We start from the raw sequence: 17,992 nt of genomic DNA, 5'->3' as shown, positions 1-17,992 counted from the left end.
TTTGTAGGTGAGTGTCAGTGTTTTAAATCTGATGTGAACTACTACAGGGGCCAGTGGAGAGAACACATCAGGAGGGTGACATGGAGAACTTCAGGAGGCTGAAGACAAGCTGTGCAGCAGCATTCTGCATGAGCTGCAAGGAGCTGATGACACAGAGGGAAAGACCTGCCAGGAGAGAGGGACAGTAGCCCAGTCTGGAAATGACAAGAGACTGACAAAGGACAGGTGCATTACACCTGTACCAGAACACCAGAGCTTCTGTGAGAGTGGTGTTTGCACCTATACCAGAACACCAGGGCTTCTGTGAGAGTGGTGTTTGTACCTGTACCAGAACACCAGGGCTTCTGTGAGAGTGATGTTTACACCTGTGCCAGAACACCAGGGCTTCTGTAAGAGTGGTGTTTACACCTGTACCAGAACACCAGGGATTCTGTGTGACAGTGGTGTTTGCACCTGTACCAGAACACCAAATATTTCAGAGGTTATTTACTTATTTATGTTTACATCAAGAATCCCATCATGACAAAGAGAATCAGAATTAATCTCTGAATTTGTGTGTTGACAGTTTACCTAATCTGGAAAGTGTTAATTAATTCACTGAGTCATATTTTCTCATAACTATAAATGTGAACTTATCTGATGTTTGCCTGCATACGGACTCGAGGAATAATTTCAGCCATCAGAAACGAGTGACGTTCAAAGGCACTCGGTGACTCAGGCAGACACATGCCTATCCACACAAGCAGTAACACCTGGAAGACACACAATACAGCAACACAGTCCATCTCGAGTTGTGAAGCACCACTCCAGGCGCGCTGGGTGAATTTAATCAGTCATTTAAATCATTTTAATCATATCATGTAGCCAGATAGTCAGACACTGTATTTCACACAGAAATGACCGACAGACAGGTTAACGAGCGGCTAGTTAACTCGGGCGGTTCGCCCATTAAATCTCACTTTTACAGTAAAGTCTTGACGTACCGAGACCGGGAATTAAAGCCAGAAAAAAAGGACTCGAAGGGAAAAATGTAAAAAGGGCGCTCGGCTTCACATACCGCACGCTGTAAAGCAGAAATGAGACAAGGCAACAGCACAGCAACGGGATGGCAACGGGAGAGCCAATGAAAATTTGAGAAGCAAATTGGAACAGACCAATGAGAGGACGCAAGTGTTCTGGAACATACTGGAACAAAATCAGGGTCAGTAGAATGGGGGTCGACATATAGAGACGGACAGAGCCAGAAAACGAAAGCAAAACACAATAACAAAGAACAAATACACCGACAGAAACACAACTGGGAACAGGTTACATGGCAAAAATGTGGAATAAAGAACACATGCTACACGAACAGCGAACACCACAGGGGCTTAATATAAATGGAGGCTTAGTGCAGTGAACACAGGATGAGTGAACAATAACCAGCGACAACACTAGAGACACAAGTAATATATACACGAGTTAACAAGTAATATATACACTAGTTAACAATAATATATACACTAGTTAACAAGTAATATATACACTAGTTAACAATAATATATACAGGAGCTCGAGGGCTGTTTAGCTGTGGGGATAATTAGGGTTGAGTGGTAACTGGCTGAGTGGTAGTTGTGGGTGAGAGTTTGATTAGCTGTCCCTATAGTTCTGGCTGCGGGAGTGAGGGAGAGAAGAGGGTCTGTACTGTTTAAATGAAAATTAAATCATGTTTAATTATGTTAAACGCTTTAAGAAAATGAAATTTGTGCATCCAAGTACGAGAAAGCTCAACCGATTTCTATTGACTTGCGGCGAAACGGCTGCGCATTTCCCATAAGTATCATTCAACGTTCATACAACATATAACACAAAGAGAAACGCTGTAATTTGACAAAAATGTTTTGAGGAATGAGGAACTAAAAATGAGGAAACTTATTAGCTATAAATAGCGAAATGTTCCGTCTATTATAACTGGTATCTTAGCTAGCCTAGCCAGCTAACTTAGCCAGCTAGTTAGCTAATGTACCTCAAGAAAGGTAGCTAAGCTAGTTAGCCAGCTAGCTAAATTACCTGGCCGCCTGTATATTTTAATCTTGCATAACGAACACATTTTAGCACAAATAGCAAATATTGTAGCTAGTAAGTTGTCACAAAATAGTGTTGTTCTTTGTAAGTATAATTTGGATCTATGGTGGTGTAATTCTGTCATGTTTATTAGCTAGCTAGATAGTTATTTAACGTTTTGAACATGACAGAAAACTCCTAGCTAACTGTATTAGCTAGCTATGTTAGCTAGTTAGCCTGATAAATGTGTGTATGTTTGGTCCGGGGCTTGCTTTATTCAGCTACAGTCTTATTTGGTTAAGTTAGCTAGCTGGCTAACTAACAATGCCTAATGAAATCTAAAACTGTGGGTGTCAAGGGGGGGTGTAGGTGTCTGCTTGCGTATCGTTTGCCAAGAGCTTGGTAGGCGAGCTAATTAGTCAGCTGACAACTGGCCGTTTAGCAGCTAAATTTAGGCCTGTGAGTGGCAGCAAACGTCTGAGGTATTTAAGTGAGTTGTTTTGTCATAAAAATGTTGATTCATTTTGTTTTGCAACGAGAAACACTGCATTTAACATTTTAACAGCATTAAATTCGAGAGGAGTTTTGTTCCTTAAACCAGCTAGTGACGTGATAGATTTTATTGCAACTATGTAGGTACATGATAGCATGCATACAACATATTAACTAGTTAAAACTTATTTGTATCTGGGTAAACAAAGCAATGCCTCAGCCCTATGTTGATATTATGCTTATAGTTATATGTTCTTATTATGCTTATATTAAGAGAATTGTGTTTCTCTTTCCATAGGTTAGTAGATGGACATTGACTGCTATAGTATTTATCTATAGCTGTTAGTAGTGATATTGATGCCTGTTAAGGTAACCTTTTTGTCAAATTTCTTATTTTGTTTGTCTTTTTTGCAATGTAATTTGCAGGTTTAACAGCTGGTTAGACTTGACGGTTTGTCTAAGTGCAGTTTGATACAAATTCATAATTCATAAGATTGCCAAGTGGGACTAATTATGTAGTGTATGGAGTGATCTTAGTATGACTTGATGGAAATTAATGCTCGTTATCATTACACCTGCAGTCAGTAGAAGTGAAAGATTTAATAAATGAACCTATTGGTGTATATGGAAGCAGCAGACAGCTCACTTGTTTTTTCAATAACTGTTCAAAATGCACTCTTAATATAAAGCAGGGTCATATGAATTGAAAGATATCTCATCTCTGTTGTTGAGCTGAAAGGAACAGCACCATCTGATAGTGGAGTTTTTACATGATCTGGGACACCAGTAATGAAGAGTTCATTCGTACTTACACAATAATACTTACTGAATAATACTTACTCATACTTACTGAATAATACCCCAGTAAACAATGTCACCATTCTACAGGTCAAACTAATAAGAGGTTCACCACAGGCGTGTTTTAGCTTTAGGAGAAAAGGAGAAAGAGATTCAGCATCATCTACCCACACACACATTCTCCAACTCTCACTTACTTGCAATGCCATGAGCTGCTATGAAAGACTGATGATGTGGTGACGGACACAGTTCTGCTCAGCGCAATTCAGGTTGAAGAACAACGTTCAGTACTGGAGAAGTTAAGAGGGCATAGCCTGAATTTCCAGTTAGTCTGTGTTGTGTAAAGAGCTGTGTGCGTCTTTTAGTAAGTGTAGACACAACAGTAGTAAATGTAATTGATTTATTATTTATTAGCTAAATATATGCAGCTGATGTGCTGTGATGTCTTAGGGTTAATGTGATGAAAGTGAACCTTGATGGCAAAGTTATAGGTTAGTTCATTATGTAATGTAATGTAATATTGAATATAGTCTGATATTGTGCTCTCAGTGTACTAACTATAGTAAGTTAGTTATAGGTTAGTTCATTATGTAACAATGTAATATTGAATATAGTCTGATAATGTGCTCTCAGTGTACTAACTAGAGTAAGTGAGTTATAGGTTAGTTCATTATGTAACAATGTAATATTGAATATAGTCTGATAATGTGCTTTCAGTGTACTAGAGTAAGTGAGTTATAGGTTAGTTCATTATGTAACAATGTAATATTGAATATAGTCTGATAATGTGCTCTCACTGTACTAACTAGAGTAAGTGAGTTATAGGTTAGTTCATTATGTAACATAATGTAATATTGAATATAGTCTGATAATGTGCTCTCAGTGTACTAACTAGAGTAAGTGAGTTATAGGTTAGTTCATTATGTAACAATGTAATATTGAATATAGTCTGATAATGTATTCTTAGTGTACTAACTAGAGTAAATGAGTTATAGGTTAGTTCATTATGTAACAATGTAATATTGGATATAGTCTGATAATGTGCTCTCACTGTACTAACTAGAGTAAGTGAGTTATAGGTTAGTTCATTATGTAATGTAATGTAATATTGAATATAGTCTGATAATGTGCTCTCAGTGTACTAACTAGAGTAAATGGGTTATAGGTTAGTTCATTATGTAATATAATGTAATATTGAATATAGTCTGATAATGTGTTCTCACTGTACTAACTAGAGTAAATGAGCTCCTTTATGTTTTCTTCTTGGAGGCAGTACAGACGTTTGGCTTTCCACTAAAGTCTGATCAACAAATAGATGTGGCTCACCCTGGTACTCATTCCTCAGTGATTGGAGCATTAGCTGTCAGTTAAAGATGTAGAATCTTATTTTTATGTTATATAAATGTTATACTGGACGTCAGCTGCTGTATTCTTCTTTTTTTGAGTAGTTTGATCATTTTAACCATTTACAGATTCTTCATTTAAATAATTTGAAGTCCTTCTCTAAGCAGCGCTGGTGACAGCAGGTTGTTCTGGTGGAGTGGACGCCATCACAAGCAGATGTTATGCTGCACTCAGAGCTACCATGAAGTGAGAAACCTCACACTGTAAAGTGTCTGTTGATCTGCACTTTCAGTTGATCGCAAACCCACCATGTCAAATAAAGACCAAAAGTCTGAAACTGAAAAAAATAAGATCTCAAAGTGGTTATAAAAGTAAAAACAGAATTCCTTTGAATTAATAAATCATATTCAATCATTTAATCAAAGCTGTTGTATTCTTCAAAGTTCAAAATCAAAAGTCAGGAAATAACGAAGCTAGGCAACATTAATGAATGATATTAATGTTCGTGACGAACACCAACAACCTTCAAGATGCCGATAGTGGCAGGTTGTCTCGCTGCATACGGGAGTGATTCGGAATCAGAAAATGAATCAGCCCAATACAAGTCCCGAGAACGTAGACCCAGACGCAGTCTCACATCTTCAGCCTTTAAAATCTGGAAGAAAGACGAGTTTATCTGTTCTTAATTCAGCACCTGAGGTCGCCGTCAAGGTATGGTACATGTCGGCTAGCATGTCTGGGTAGCTAACGCTAACTAGCTTACTCGCTAACGGTAGCTCGATTAGCTAGTTAGCTAACCTAGCTAAATAACTTGGTCAGCTAGTTAACGCTACCTAGATAAATTTTATTTGACGCGAGTTTCTTCGTGTGGTTATGTTTAAAACCTTTATATAGGACTCATATACGGTGACATGAAGTGTGGTGTGCCGCCTAAAAGACAACAACGCTAGCGTAACTAAGAATATGAAGTAACACAATGTGTAAATAGCTTGCAAAGTAGCTAGCTAAGTGGCTATCTTAATAATATCCTTCATTAATGTTGCCTAGCTTCGTTATTTCCTGACTTCTTAAATAACCAGCGTTCGTTGGCCATCTAGACTGTTAATTTACTATGTGTTCGTGTTGCTGTATTGCAGGAAGATGTTGAGACGGGCACACACATTGATCCCTCACTCAAAGAGCTCCTCTACAACCCTACTTACGAAACCATGTTTGCACCCGAGGTAAGGTCACGGTCAAGAGAGTTTATATGTGGTAAAGGAACCATTTCAGTGTTTTGTTTAACGTAAAGCCCCGTCCTCTGTGTGTTGTAGTTTGGACCAGTTAATCTATTCAAAACGCAGCAAATGGCTGCGCCAAGGAACATGCTTTCTGGATATGCTGAGCCCGCCCATGTCAACGATTTCATGTTTGAACAACAAAGAAGGACGTTTTCCACTTTCGGTAAGGGACATGCATATTTTACATTTACTAAAGAGAATTTGTGTCTCAGAATGATTTGATCATGGTGCAATAGCCAGTGTTGTCAGTATTCTCACCACACCAGTTATATTGAGTATTATGAAATATTCATACTTAGTTTAAATCTTTATTTCTGAGCACGAGATGCTCACTATATTTTAATAGGGTATGCGTTAGACCATCTGTGGACAGCAGTCAAGTCTCATCCAGCAGCTACATAGTAGCAGTGGAGGAAGCAGAGAAAAAGAAAGGTACTAGACATGACCTGGTTTTTCTCTGCTCATTGGTTGCAATTGGTTGTGGGTCTGCCTGAAGCTACAACCACCCCATCCCACCTTCCCTGTTGCTGCTTGGGCAGTTCTTTGCAGCTGTGCACATCTGTTCTCCACAGGGTTGACCGTGTTTGAGTCGGGCCTAAAGAAGGAGAAGAGGAAGCGTGTGAAAGGGGGAGACGCATCAGAGATCGACAGCTTCTTGGGGCCCTGGGCCAAGTATCAGGATGAGAAGGACGTGGCCAAACCTTCAGAGGTCAGAGTTTGCCCACATGGGTTCCTTATACTCTATGATAATCACTTGGGTTTTTTTTGTTTGTTTTTGTTTTTATATTTGCTTGCTTTGCACCTTGTGGCAGGCTGTCTACTCCAAATTTGTTAGCCGTTACTTCACAACATAAAGGCTAGGTTTAGCCTAGGCAGCGCGTTTATATATCATTTACTTCAATTGCACTTTGAGGATCCCACTCTGTCATATTCTGTTTGATAGGAGGAGCAGAAGGAGCTGGACGAAATCACGGCAAAGAGGCAGAAAAGAGGCAAGAATGAGGAAGAGGCCTTTGCTGAGGAGAAAACCATTCTACACGGTAAGACACATGGCAGCTGTTCCAACCCATTACGCTTCACAGAGTCGGATTTACTTTTGTCCACAGCATGAATTTGTTCAGCTCCCGTTACTTTCTTAAAGCTAGCAGGACTACCATAATCCCTCTCAAGTTTCTCTGATTTTCTTTTTGTTGAAATGGCTAAAAGCCTCTTTCCTCACCCTTTGATGTGTCTTTGCTCCACAGTCAAAGACGCGTATGACTACCAGGGCCGCTCGTACCTGCACGTCCCGCAGGACATGGGCATTAACCTGCGCTTGGCGGAAATACCCGACAAATGTTACCTGCCCAAGAAGCAGCTGCACGTCTGGACCGGGCACACCAAGGTGAGGAGGCGTGTGTGTGTTCTTGTGCATTCACATGTGCGCGCATGTTCACATGCGTGCGCATCTGCTTTTATGAGTGGAATGTAGTGAGAGTAGACCGACTCTGATTAATTATCTAATGCATAATGATATCTAGTGCATAATGATGATGGAATGACAAATTAGTTTTGTTCATGTATTTGGGAGTGAGAGAGCGAAAGGGAAATGCATTACAGAGGAGGATGCTTTTATGCTTGGTGGAAAATATCCGGAGAAATTACTTGCCTACATGGTACCATTTTTGAATGTAAGTGTTTTTACGAAGTGGCACAATATGAACAAAATATTAATTTCAGCTATTTTGAATAGAGATTGCACTAATACTTGAGCTGGAATACATCCTGTTTTCAGTTTAGTCTCTATGAAATCATTATGTTACATTTATATTGGACTTTTCTAGCCAAGGGTGCTTTATAAACTATTTTTAAAAAAGGGAAAGAAATTGTATATTCAATCAATATACTATAATGTAATTGGTTTGTAGATTTATCTTAGAGTGGTACTGTGGTCACAAGTATTAATTTAAATGAACTGTAAGTAGTGTATTACATTACAAAGTTAGAATGCATGTCTGTGATTGGTCAGGAAGTTTGAGTAGCTGTGATTTGTTAGAACACAGAGTACGTTCACCAGGGCTATCAGCTACAATTAGAGGGCCCTGGACGTATGCAGTGGTTGGGACGTTCATATGAAAAATACTGCCGTTTGTAACTTGCAGTGTTCTAAAACATCAGCCAGTGAGAGAAACACAAACATAATTTTGGTTTTAATTTTGCAGTTAATGAATTGGCTCAAGTCTTGATTAGGATTAGATTTACTCTGTCTCACATAATGTCTGCTTTCAACGTGATTGGTGTTTGCCGTTTAGACTTGTGAACTCCTTAGCCTGGTCTGATATTCACTCACGATGTTTTCTGGAGCACTGGAGGTCAACATACCCGTCTCTCTCCTTCTTTTCTTGCTCCTCCTTTCTTCTATCCCTTTCTTTCTTTCTTTCTTCATCTCTTCATCTGTGTGTCAGCCTCAGAGCACTTCCTTTATTTTAGCAAGTGTCAGAATGTTGATTTGAGATCAGCTCCCCCACATTCTTTTCTGTTCCCAGTGCCAATCCCAAGTCCAGAACCTTGGCGCTGTTGATGTCTGTTGGAGTCACATCATATTGGCATCTAAACTTTGAATGTGAACACATTGTGTGATGTCAGTTATGTCTGTGTGAAATCAAAAGTGTTTGCACTTAAGCTAGCAAAGCGAGCTTGCTGTTGAAATGCCCCCATTTTACATACAATATGTACAGAAAACCGGTCAGGGTGCTACTGAAGTTAGTAGAGCACTTCAGTACCCGTGTCGAGGCCTGATGCTTCTGTTACCACTTCTCCACTGTTCGTTATGGTGTAAAAGGCATCAGTCCAGGCTCATTCTATTAACGGTAGGAAATGTGGTCAGCACTGGGTGCAGTCATTCGTTCCTTGAAAACACTCTCGTTTTAGTTTATCCACGCAGCCACAGAATAATCAGGACGCAGCTCTCAATTAAGGCAGCACTGAACATTACATTTGTGGGCCACGACGCCAGTGTGCGAAAGAGTAGAAGCTAACCTCGTGGCCCTTGTAAATGGCTCTTGAAAGCAGGTGGTGTTTAATTGCACATGAAGTGCACACACACAGTTGGCTCATCTCCTCTCCACTCCATCTTCCACTCGTAGGGTGTCAGCGCCATTCAGTTGTTTCCTGGGTCTGGCCACCTGCTTCTCTCCTGCTCTATGGACTGTAAGATCAAGGTAGGTTTTATCTCTCACACTCAGACTTATTGAGCATACCTCTGGGGAAAACAAAGTGGTGTTCATTCTGATGGCTGTTTCTGAGGATGGTGGGTGGCTGGGGGGGTTCACAAATCATTTTTCTAAGCAATTACTCTTTGTCTGCAATTGTTTTTCATAAGCATTCACTATTATAAGTATCGGCAGGGATGTGTTGCATAATGCCGAATACCTACGCCTAACAGGCTCCCAAATGTGGGTATTCAGTGAGGAATATGATCATTAATTTATGTAGTACGTTTCTCACTGTTAAGGCCACTTTGCAATAGCAATAATAATAATGTTACAAATTAGTGGTCGACTAATTAATCAACTGATTAATGCCATTTTGTGACGGTCGGCTTTAGCTGATCGCCCCCTCTCCACCCTTCACCCCTGTGGCAAAGTTAGTTTAAGAATTGCCTTTGGAAATTGTTGCATTTTTTTTCTAATTTAGTTGCTACATTTTTTTTAAATCAGTGCACTACAGAGTGCAGATCTACAACAGAGATAATGCAGACAATAACAGTGTTAAATGTTCATTTAAATTCTGCAATTTTTGGTCGCATTTGTTGTTAATATTAAATTGTTGTATTTTATAAGGTGCAGAAAGTTATACCAGTATTATATATTGCCCATCTGCCTCCCTACTCTCTAAATATTGCCATCAGCCATTGAAAATCTTATAGCGGTTGCCCTCTAATACGAATAAAATAAGTTACAGATAGCTTGGTTCTATCCTTAAGATGAGTGATTTTTACTTTTGCAAAATAAATTGTTGCTACATGCAATATCTGATCCCTAACCATTCAAGAAACGTTTGGAAGCCTGTATAAGGAGAGCTGAATAATGGAAAAACAGACTTGTGTTTTACTGTGCTTGGCTCTTTTTAGAAGTCTTCCTGACTGGATATCAGTTATTTTTAGATACCCTTAGACAAACATATAGATATATCATAGTCAGTAGAGGTCAGTACTGCCTGCTTTACATTTACCTGACGATATTATCCGAAGCGACTTACAATGTTGACTGAGTACAATTTGAGCAATTGAAAGTTAAGGGCCTTGCTCAGGGGCCCAACAGTGGCAATTTGGCACCAGTGGGGCTTGAATTGGCAACCTTCTGATTACAAGCAAAGTATCTTAACCATTGGGCTATCATTGGCGGCTCTGCACAGAGGACAGCAAAGCAGAGTTCAAATGTTGGGTCATCTTCATAATTTGGAGCATTTTGTTCTTAGCCCACTCTGCAGTGTGATTAATTTGATCTATTTGCCCTAGCTTGCTGATTGCCTTTGCTTTCTTCAGCCATGCTAACAATCATTTCAAATAGCTGAAAGCAGAATTTAAGAAGAGATCATGGATGTGTCCACCAGCCAACCCACGCAAACATTTACGCACTGTTTCCTGGGAAGACATTTTAGCACTGCTTTCAGTTTCTGCCATTTGTCATATCTGTCTGTCATGGGATTTAAAGCTCTTTTTTTTCCTTTTGTAGCTTTGGGAAGTCTACAGTGACAGGAGGTGCTTACGGACATTTATTGGTAAGAAGGGGTGTTTCCTGAGTAGCTGTTTCATAATCCAGAAAGCTCTTGACTCCATCTTAGAATGCTGTTGTAAAAGGACATTTAGGGCACAAATTTTAAAGGAAAAGAACTCAGGTTTGCAATGTACCTGCAGAAAGATCTGGTGCTCCAGATGAATATAGTGATGTTATTTTTGTTTGCACCTCGAGGCAGAGAATTGATGAGACTGACCTTGAGAACATGAAAGGCTCTCAGAACACGGTGCCCTCTGATCAATGTCTCTCCCTCTTTCCCTGCTTCCCTCTGTCTCTCCCTCCTCTGTTCTCTTTATTGAGCTTTGTCAGATACCACCAGAATGTTTTTGCTTGTGTTATGGTTTCTAAGGGAACGTGCAGGTAACGTGTACAGAATCTTCTGATGTTTTCCCAGCCTATAGACGAAGTGGAGTAAAGTCGAAACGGGCTTTTCTACTGGTCCGGTTGTGCTTGTCGAGATCCATCCATCGTGTATTATTCAACAATGAGGCGGTTGCCGGGCGATCGAGCCCCGCAGCATGAGCACCGGCTCACTGGAGGCGTCGTTAAGGGGTCCCTGCTACCCAAGCCAGTATCTGTGGGGCACCGTCCCGGTTACATTCGCCAGCTGTTGCAGAAACCCCTCCAAACCAGTGCTGGGTGGTCCACAGCAAGTTTTGTCTCATAACTGTCACACATGTTGCATGTACAAATAGAAAAGAATAGAGCAGGATACTCTGTCGGTGTATCTCTCTCTTTCGCGTTCTCTCTCACATGTACTGTCACATTATACTTCTTGTTGTCATGTCGTTTTCCGCTGGTGATCTCAGTCTACCTTATTATATGTGCTTGTCCGGGACACAACAGTGTCAGAACAGATGAAGGCAAATGCTAATGGCTTGCTTTCTCCATGGCCCTTCTCCTTGCTGCAGGTCACAGTAAGGCAGTGCGCGACATCTGCTTCAACAACGCTGGAACTCAATTCCTCAGCGCCGGTTACGATCGCTACCTCAAGCTGTGGGACTCTGAGACAGGTGAGCACCACGCACACACCTTTTGGAGACCAACCTGTTTTCTGTGCCTCCCTAGCTTCCAAGTGTTTCTCTCACATTGAGTTGGCATGCAACTTTTCTGTAGTTGGGGTCTTTAAAGAAGCACTCTGCCAGTCATGCACTCTGCCAGTCACGTCTCTGTACGGATGGGAGTCTCCTTCACCAGCATATACTCGTCCCTTCTCTCTGCTCCTCCACTAGGAGGAGCCACTCGTACAGGGCGCACAGGGTTGTTCTTGGGTCAGATTCTGAAACCGGATGTGGGGTAACTCGCACCGCTGTGCTTTGATCAGTGCCATCCGTGTCTGAGCTTATGATTCACTCACTCAGGCGGCCTGCTTCCTTCCAACCCCGTACTCCTCTGGGGAGAGGAGTGCACCTCCTGTGTGCTGAAAGAGGTTGAGGGGTGGAGGATGTTCGTGTCTGCTGGCCACTCTTGACAGAATTCCTTCTGCCTTCAGGTCAGTGCATCTCCAGGTTCACTAACAGGAAAGTCCCCTACTGTGTAAAGTTTAACCCAGACGAGGACAAACAAAACCTGTTTGTTGCCGGAATGTCGGACAAGAAGATTGTGCAGGTAAGCTATATGCATGCATGGGGGGGGTGTACGTGTGCACATGCCTGAGATAGACTGCCTAAGACTGTCCTTAGCGTTCATCTTGCTGTTAGTTTTTAGGTGTTAGACTGTCCACACATGCATGCTCGCACATCCCCAAACCCACACCCAAGAGAAGCCTTGGTTACCCTCAGTAAATCTGAAGACAAGACCTTATTTCACGCTCTGTGCTTCCCTCAATAGAAGGAGAGAGTGTTTGTGTGTGTATGTGCAATGTGAGGAGGAGGGGTACTGAAGGATGGATAGATTCACATGAGGGAGAAGTTGAGGAGGAGAGCGAATGAGTGCAGTCCTTCAGCAGCAAACATGATGGGAGTAAATAATCAAAGCTGAAAAACTACTCACCTCTCCTTCCCTCAGCCTCCAGCTCCATCTCATCAGTCTCTGTCACAGGCAGAGACCAAAAGTCATCATCTGATCTGCTACCGTAGGGATACATTAGAGATTGTGTGTGTGTTTGTGTGTGTGTGTGTGTGGAGAATAAAGCCCTGTTCCTGCCCCGCTGTCACCTACCTAGTGGGACATCCGCTCTGGGGAGGTGGTACAGGAGTACGACCGCCACCTGGGAGCCGTCAACACCATCACGTTTGTGGACGAGAACCGCCGCTTCGTCAGCACCTCCGATGACAAGAGCTTGCGCGTGTGGGAGTGGTGAGTGGGCGGTGCCACATTCACATATGAATGAACAACCTTTTGTTTCTCATATTGATTTTAACTCGGTGTGTTGTATGTGACCACACTGAACTTGATGGGTTGCTGGTTAATGTGTGAGTCGAATGCAGAATTGGCCAGCAGTAGTTGGATTCAGTGCATATGGGGAAAGTTTTTAGATGCATATTTAAAATGTTTCATTTTCAAATGCAAAACATTGACTTAAACTGTGTGTATAGACACGCTCCAGCTGGCCATGTCAACATCTGTGTGCAGTATAATCTGTAAAAGACATTAAGCAAATGCACTGTTTTAATATTGTAATTGCATGCAGAACCGAGGTAAATAAGTTCTTTGCCATGAGACCTCCCTGCTTGAGGAGTCTCCATTGCTCTGGGCCATAACGTGGATTTGTCTGTTGTCTTGGGTGTCTAGTATTCAGACCCCTCTGCAAAAAATATAAAACACCTGGGGCTAGTCAGTTATCTGTCTCTTGGCGAGAGTCTTTAGAGTGGACTTATTTACATGTAGATATTGATTGGCTTTCAGCTTAGGCCTTGGTGGTAGTTTGACACTGGGGCACTAATTATTCCCACGGTAACTTTTTAAATAGGCATTAAATACCATGTATCGTGTAGTGTGTGGCACAGGGCAATTACTGTCAGATGTGATGAATGTAGCAGTTTTTGGGTTCGGCCATGTCTAAGCATGATGCAGCTCCATTTCCTCACAGTTGATCCAGTAGCACTTAGTGCTATATCCAAACACTTGAATACTATTTTGTGTGACTTTGCCCTATCTTGTGCATCCCTACAACTTTAGCCCTAATTTCCTTTAGAATACTCTTTGGTAATTATTTTCATAGCTTTTCATCTGATTTACAGTCTGATCAATGGTACTTGAATTAATTTTCTGGATAAAAAGTAAACTTGGAGCTTCCATTGTAAGTAATTAGTCATTTTTGTCAGAAAATTTTATCTAAAACCAATATCACTTTAAGGCAGGCAGTACAGTTCTCTTGGAGAATATATTAATCTGATTTGTTAGTAGTGTAATGGATCAAGGAGAACATGAACTTTTTCACATTTTCTTTTTTGTTGTCCTAGTGTCATTAGCTATGAGACATTAATTTGCTGTTAACTTCTGTGCGACATTGCCTTTTGATGAATTTTCACATCAATACGCTGTCTTAACTGTTTAAATCTCCACTTTCTGGAGATTTTTTTTTTTTTTTTTGAGTCACTCCACACTGACGTGCTCCCTAGGTTGTGAGATGGATGAGGATAAGACTGGACTGCAGTATCATTGTCTTACAAGCTACATTTTTCTCAGTAGATTTTGTAGCTTCTGCCAGTATTTGCGTTTTGTAGTCTGGGAAGGACTACAAAACCCACTGTCTCTCTTTGGGGTAGGAAAGATGACAAATTTACCTTCTTTGTCAACAGAGTGGCACTGGCTAATCAAGAGTGTTTAGTTACACAGCCAGAACAGAAAGGAAAGGAGGAAAACCACAATAAAATAAGTTTGAGGCTCAAATATTTAAAAATGTAGCTCCACATCATTTGCACTTGTTTGTGCAGGTCGAGTGGCCCGGTCTGCTTCCTCTACACCATAGTTTGGTGCTAAACATTAAATGCGCTCATTGCATGAACTGAAGGTGTCTGGTTTTCATAAACACCTCCTCTCGTTTTTTTAGGGACATTCCAGTGGATTTCAAGTACATTGTGGAGCCCAGTATGCATTCGATGCCTGCGGTGACGTTATCACCCAGTGGTGAGTGTGCTTTTGCTTGGGCATTGCTTCACTGGTACAATACCTCCTCTGCATGCACATGCACACACCCACTTTACTTTCCACTTTCAGACTTCCATTAAATTCTTTGTGGCTTGCACTCCCCAAAGTGAGTAGTTGTGCGCATTTTTTGCCTTTCAAATAATATTTTTCGACTCCATTTCTCTTTCCCCCAGTGTCTCATGCGGAGTTCTCAGATTTTGTTTTTACACATCTTGTTTCCTTCCTGGTAGTGCATAATTTATGGAAATCTTATGTACTCTCTCACTCACATAAAGACCAACTGTAGGAACGAAATGGAAAAGAGGCAGAAAAATGAACTCTTCCTCACCTTTCTTCCATTATTCTTTCTTTTCTTATTTATTTATATATATTGGAGTCTATTTTCTTTTGTTTTCAATTTCTATTTTCCTTTAAAGCGTGCATTGAAGGGCTTGGGCCCGTACGCCGTTAGGGGGAGCCAGGCAGGCTGGTGCAAGTTTTAACTGACTATCTAGTGGGCCTAATGTGGGGCTCATGCAGACTGAGCAGGGAGCCGCCTCCTGAAGAACGCACAATAGATGAAAAGCAGCTGTTTTGCGGTTGAAGTACACACTCGAGTGCCAACTCGAGCTGATCAAAGGGATCGCTACTTCAGTGGCAAACGCCACCTTTGATCTCGCTGACAGCCACGTGTATCAAGGCAGGTGGAGGTTGCTTTTTTCTCCTCCATCACACGTGCTTGTTCTCTTTTGAGGGGGATTTTGTGTGCTGATCTGCCTTTGCCTTCCTCTTCACGTGGGCAGACGTCTGAGTCGAGAGCACATCAGATACTCAGCTGGCTTTAGAAACAGCCCTGCTACCATTACAAAGTTTAGTTCACCACTGCACAGTTTTGAACTGGATATCTTTATCTGTATGTCTGCTTGCTTTCTTGTAGGCAAATGGCTAGCCTGTCAGTCCATGGATAATCAGATCCTGATATTCGGAGCCCAGAATCGGTTCAGGCTCAACAAGAAGAAAGTGTTTAAGGGCCACATGGTTGCCGGGTATGCCTGCCAGGTGGACTTCTCTCCCGATATGAGGTAAGTGCTCTCCTCAGTCACATGACTCTCTTTCCAGTAATGGATCTACCGTAAGTCTATAGTGGACGCAGTATCATTGTGCTGTGCTGCCATAATGTGCTTGTCTCATCGCCCCCAACTGTAGTTATGTGGTGTCTGGTGATGCGAACGGGAAGCTGAACATCTGGGACTGGAAGACCACCAAGCTGTACCACCGAATCAAGGCACACGACAAGGTGTGCATCAGCGCCCTCTGGCACCCGCACGAGACCTCCAAGGTCATCACCTGCGGCTGGGACGGACAAATCAAACTCTGGGACTAACAAGACAAGAGGGGAAAGGAAGGGGAAGAGCCGGTGGAAGAGTGAGCCTCAACAGCAGAGGGAGGAGACAGTCAGGTTGCTCCATTCAACCCCCCACCATGGTCTTTGCTCAGCTGAGCAGCTTTAGCGTCTGCTCCTTAGTAGAGAGTGGCTCAGTTCTCCAACCCTTGCTGTTTCACTGAAGTATTTTATATTCTAGGCTTTGATCAATGCTGTGTGTGAATACTGAAGTTTATGGACTGGCATCCAGTCCTGATTTCTAGTGTAACCCCCCCCCCCCGCATATGGGCCTTTTAAATTCTCTTCTATATTTTCATTTCATTATTAAGGAGTCCTCCACTGCTAAAGCCGTGCATATCAGCACTTCAGTTCAGCATGAGGCATCTGTTTCTGAGTGTAATAAAACATTTTGTATATCAGTCTGTTTGGTATCACTGGTGATCAGAATCAGACATGGCTGACAGCACAAGGGGTTGTCATTTGTATATTTGATGTAAGTTGTCTCTATCCTCTGACTACGTTGTGTGGGCTAACCAAATGAATCACCATGGCCAGTTCCTCTCCTCTAACCTGGTCTAACTGGATCTGATCAATATTATAGTTGTTTTACATGCAGCTGATATTTTAGGATGATTTTGGCCCTCATTTTCTAATTATCTGAAATGGGACAAATGTGTACAAAACATCTTTGTGTCCAAGCAGGCTGAAAGTGCTATAAATAATTTTTCTAGAAGACATTTGTCAGTTTCTGCCCAAACTTCACTATGGCCTTTAAACAAGGTGATAGCAAACAGCCAACACAAAGCCAAAAGCAGATTAATAACACGGAGCTGGGAGGCACTAATCCGCCTCGTGTCATGAATCTACTGACGCAGTGACAAACTGCATTGCTTCCTTTTGATGATAAACATGCCTGATTCTCAAAGGCAAGTCAAATTTCCTTTGGACTGCGAACGTACTTTGTGCACCACAATCAGATGATGATTTATTGTTTGCTTATCTTTGAACAAGAGGAGTCAAGGTGAGACTGCTAATGCAAAGCGCCTATTTTGCACTCCTTTCTTATGCCACTTTCGTTCCTTGTGAGTGCAGTTAATTTACTTGTTTGTTTGGTTTAATTAAGTGCCCAGAGTTCTGGCTTCAGTGAGGAGCAGATGCCTCGTTGGAAGCTATATAACCAGGCATTTGACTTATAAAGGGGGAGACCACTTTGTAAGTGTGAAAGGCTGGTTTCTATAGTTTTTTTGTTTTGTTTTTTCACATACGAGACCATAGTACTGAAAGCTGAAGCACACGAACGCGCTTAAGCAAGCACGGCTTATGTGTCTCTCGCACGCATGCACATGCAAGGGAAGTCAACTTCCTGGGTCTCATCCATAATTTATCACGTCACTGTATTCTGACGCAGCAAAGTCAAACCATTTCTATGTAGTCAGCTAATATTTCGGAGAAGCTTTATGTGCTGATAGTGATGATACTGAAAAAAAAATCTCCCCAAGGATGAGGGAGGGAACATTTGTCCAAGCAGTCTGCGTCGACAGCCCAGGGGCTCATTCTCCTGTGCTCTCTGACCAACCTTCTTAAATCGCAGGACCGCTCTGTAGTCAGCTGTGCGTCTCTTAGATTTTGACCATACCAGAGACAAAACTAGTCTGCTGTGTTCAGTTTGAGCTCTTTTCCTGCCTGTAGCTCTATTCCAACCTCATTACTTCTCTTTTTTTGAGCCTGTTCATTTGCCCGCCAGCCAAGACTCGCTCACCCTGTGTCTCCCAGAATGAAGGGATATCGTTCTCGGACCAGAT

The 17,992-nt window shown here is 41.8% G+C and overlaps 1 pseudogene across 1 annotated transcript; it reads left to right on the top strand.

The window, feature by feature from the left end:
• The first annotated feature begins 5,192 nt into the window (after positions 1-5,192).
• Positions 5,193-16,551, top strand: LOC118240887 (pre-mRNA-processing factor 17-like; annotated as a pseudogene). Its single transcript, XR_014123433.1, has 15 exons — positions 5,193-5,388; positions 5,814-5,900; positions 5,991-6,120; positions 6,304-6,389; positions 6,530-6,666; positions 6,901-6,997; positions 7,202-7,341; positions 9,083-9,157; positions 10,673-10,718; positions 11,647-11,748; positions 12,228-12,343; positions 12,900-13,033; positions 14,730-14,806; positions 15,744-15,888; positions 16,013-16,551. The product of XR_014123433.1 is annotated as a pre-mRNA-processing factor 17-like (transcript).
• Positions 16,552-17,992: the final 1,441 nt, after the last annotated feature.

The sequence above is a fragment of the Electrophorus electricus genome, chromosome 1 (assembly GCF_041902795.1).
Source record: "Electrophorus electricus isolate QZ-2024a chromosome 1, ASM4190279v1, whole genome shotgun sequence".
Taxonomy (NCBI): Eukaryota; Metazoa; Chordata; class Actinopteri; order Gymnotiformes; family Gymnotidae; genus Electrophorus; species Electrophorus electricus.
Note: the sequence above shows the minus strand (reverse complement) of the source record. Positions and strands in the feature narration are given on the sequence as shown.